The sequence below is a fragment of the Nematolebias whitei genome, chromosome 22 (assembly GCF_014905685.2).
Source record: "Nematolebias whitei isolate Nwh7 chromosome 22, NemWhi1, whole genome shotgun sequence".
In the NCBI taxonomy this organism is placed as follows: Eukaryota; Metazoa; Chordata; class Actinopteri; order Cyprinodontiformes; family Rivulidae; genus Nematolebias; species Nematolebias whitei.
The window spans coordinates 21,746,363-21,750,509 of NC_056519.1; positions in this window are offsets into that span (position 1 = coordinate 21,746,363).

Consider the following 4,147-nt stretch of genomic DNA (forward strand, 5'->3'; position numbering starts at 1 on the left):
GATCACCTCTGGGGACCAGCCTGGACCTCAGGACAACTAAAGACCTGGATCACCTCTGTGGACCAGCGAGGACCTCAGGACAACTAAAGACCCGATCACCTCTGTGGACCTCGTGCATCATGAGTCAGCTTCAAAGTTTTTGGCAAACCAAATATTGTTAGCCCAAGGAGAGCTGTGGTTGCAATCATAGTTCTTGTTGGGTAAGCACCAACCTCAAACTTATAAATTTTTTTGACTGTGATTAAAAGTTGTGTTTGTGCCAGAAAACTCATTTTAAATTCTATTTTTACTTAGAAGAGTGATCAGATGAAGCAATATTGTCAGAAGCTTGTTGGTTGCCTAAAAGGCTTGTGGTTGAGGTGCAACTTCCTATGGCACAAAGAGACATTTAATGTGGCATGCTCATGACTGGATGGAAACTTAATCACATCTGTACCACTGTTAGGCCCCTGTCCTCTAGAGTCTGTGTAGTCTCTCTTTTTGTTTATGCAGATTCAGGTGTGGCAGCACACTCAGCTGATTGGCTGCCTGGAGGCTGCAGAGCAGCAACACCATTGGACCAGCAGGAGATTGCCACACCAATCAGATGATGGTGAGGTCCACCGCACCCTATTAAAGGCTCCTGGAATCATCCATTCAAGGGAGCAGCTTTAGGCAGAGGTTTTTGTGCAGCTGACCCCCACTTTGTTGTATCCTTTTTAGGATTGTTTTGGGGACAGTATTAGACAGAAGTTTTGTACAGCTGACTCCCATTTTGGTTGTTGTAACCTTTTGAGGACTGCCCATTTTGGTTGTTGTAACCTTTTGAGGACTGCCCATTTTGGTTGTTGTAACCTTTTGAGGACTGTTTGGGCAACTTAAGAGTATTGTGTACTCCTGATCCCTTTCTGCTCAGCTTAGCAGCATGGTTCTGAGTTTGACTGGTGATTCCACTTGTACTTGGAAAGTTTTTGGTGAACCTTTAATGTTGTTTTGAGTCTGGACTAGACTGACTTGTTTGGTTTTTATTTAATTGTTGCAGCAGCATTTGACCCACTTTAGTATATTTTTGTTGGGTCAAAGAGTATTTGTCTGTGGAACATTTTTTTTTGTTGTTTTAATAAACCTTCTTTTTAAAAATCAATCAACTCCATTTTTTTATTTCTTCTAGACACATTTTATGTTACACCCCCTGATACCCTAGACCTGGGGACGTAACAAGTGGGGGCTCATCCGGGGTAGTTAAAGGATCCCTGTCAAGAGAAACAAATTAATTAAATAATTTTCACTGGTATTTTAAGTGCAATGTCAGTTACATTCACTCTGGAGCACTTTTTAGCTACCCCATCTATTGAGCTTAATAGCTACCGCAAGCGTGAACTGCTGCAAATTAAAAAGTATCATCAAACAAAAACTGAAGAAAGAATGGCAGAAAAGATGAGATGAAGAAAAAAAAGGAAGATGGTTTTATAGGATCAAAAAGACAGTAGGAGAAACAAGAACTGGAAGAAGGAGCAGAAAGGAAGAAAGATTAATAACAAGATTGAGATTTGGACATACGGGACTGAATTATTCATTATTTCAAATAAAGAAACACAATACAGGAAAATGTGAGCACTGTGGACAAGATGAAACTATACAACATGTGATACTGGAATGTCAGAAATATGCAGCAGAACGAAGGTTTATGAAGAGACAGTTTGAAAAGATAAAAGAAAAACTTAATATAATAGATGCACTACAACACAACTTGGAGAGCAAACATATACAAATTATAATTAGATATTTTAAGAAAACAAAGTTGATTAATAGAATTTGAGATATATATAGTTTACTCACACATACACATAGAATTAGCCCATGATGAACCACACTCCATACCAGTGGTGGCGGTAATGCACACCTACAGTTTTTTGCCAACCGCCATTAAACTCATCAAGAAGAAGAAGAAGAAGAAGAAGAAGAACTGCTGCAAATTGTGGACCACTTTAAGCTGCAGGTCCTTAAACATGACCTAAAGGCTATAGTAGTGGATAAGTTGAGATGGAGCTCGTGTGAAGGTGCGGTTGGCGCGTCTCCAAATGGAGGCTGAGGAAAAGTCCCAGGAAAGAAAGGCTCAGTTGGAGCTTGAAGTCAGGAGGCTGGAAATCAAGGCAGATAAAGCTGTGTAGACTTTAGCTGGAGGCCCAGACTCTAGCACCTCCTGCCTCTGCTGAGACACCAGGTGCCACCTCCATTTCTGCTATGCCTTTTGATGCTACTTGTGCGGCTGCTCGTCCCTTTTCTCTGAACTGGAATCACTTTGTGAAACTTGAGCCACTCGCAGCTTCAGGTCCAAACCTTAATCTGTGTCGAGCGTCTATTAAAAATGGTTACATCGTTCATCTCTTTAAAATGTTTCCAACCACAACCGGAGACTTATGCGGTGGGTGTTATTTTTGCAAGATTACAATCTGAACATTAAACAGTAGAAAGGAACTCAGAATGTTCTCGCCGGTGACCTCTCCAGGATGTGGGTATGGCTCATATTTCTTTCATTTGTTTGGTGCAAGGTATTCACAAAACCTGGTATTGTAACTTAAGGGGGAGAGTGTTACGGCCCCTGGCCTCTAGAGTCTGTGTAGTCTCTCTTTTTGTTTATGCAGATTCAGGTGTGGCAGCTCACTCAGCTGATTGGCTGCCAGGAAGCTGCAGAACAGCAACACCATTGGACCAGCAGGAGATTGCCACACCAATCAGATGATGATGAGGTCCACCTGCACCCTATTAAAGGCTCCTGGAATCATTCCTTCAATGGGGCAGCTTTAGGCAGAGGTTTTTGTGCAGCTGACCCCCCACTTTTTTGTATCCTTTTGAGGACTGTTTGGACAACTTTAGAGTATTGTGTACTCCTGATCCCTTTCTGCTCAGCTTAGCAGCATGGTTCTGAGTTTGACTGGGTGATTCCACTTGTACTTGGAAAGTTTTTGGTGAACCTTTTAATGTTGTTTAGTTTGGGTTGTTTTGAGTCTGGACTAGACTGACTGACTTGTTTGGTTTTTTATTTAATTGTTGCAGCAGCATTTGACCCACTTTAGTATATTTTTGTTTGGTCAAAGTGTATTTGTCTGTGGAACATATTTTATTTTTATTTTTTTTTGTAATAAACCCTCTTAAAAAATCAATCGACTCCTTTTTTTTTTTTTTTCTCTCTCTCTCTAGACACATTTTATGTTACACCCCCTGATACCCTAGACCTGGGGACGTAACCACCACCAAGATACTCCGTCACATCTTCCTACTCAACACGTAGAGTACTTAATATCAAATGGGTTTCATTTAAAGGAGGTGCAGCGTCAGTGTTTGCACACTTAGTTACCATACCATACCACTTTATTTATAAAGCACTTAAAACTGCAACAAGGCCAACCAAAGTGCTGTACAGACAAAACAGGTAACACACAAAGTAAAATACAAAATGAGGTAAATCAGAATATAGACAAGAACCGATGCAGATAATGACGACTAACCAGTGTAGAGCATACAGGATCAAAACACAGATCATCTGGTGATGAAAGCTACTGAATAGTAGTCTGCATGTACCGTGGTGTAGTGTATGCGGTCCAGAGTGCAGCGAGGACTTTCCAGACCTCTACATTGGAGAAACTAAACAGCCTCTTCATAGATGCATGGCTCAACACAGGAGAGCCAGCTCCACAGGACAAGACTCAGCTGTTCACCTCCACCTCACAGATACGGGACACTCTTTTGAGGACCAAAATGTGCACATTTTGGACCGAGAACACAGATGGTTTGAGAGGGGGGTGAAGGAAACAATTTATGTAAAAAGAGAAAAGCCGTCTATTAACAGAGGAGGAGGCCTCAGATTTCCACTTTCAAAAACCTATAATGCAACTTTTTAAAACAGATTCCATGCCAGTTTTCACACCTGATGGAAACAGAGGGGCCTCGTCTGTGAATTAGAGGAACAAAAGACTCTTACTGTTAAGGTTGTTTAGGTGTGAATTGCCAATCTACATATGTGTGTGTGTCTTATCTCACTCAGCCTTATAACCTGAATCTCTCACTCTCTGCTCTTTGAATTGAGAAAGCTCCTCGGATGAGGAGCGAAACGTCTTCTGTTACAAATAAAGTCCAGTTGTTTTTGTATTGAACGCTTTTTGAATAA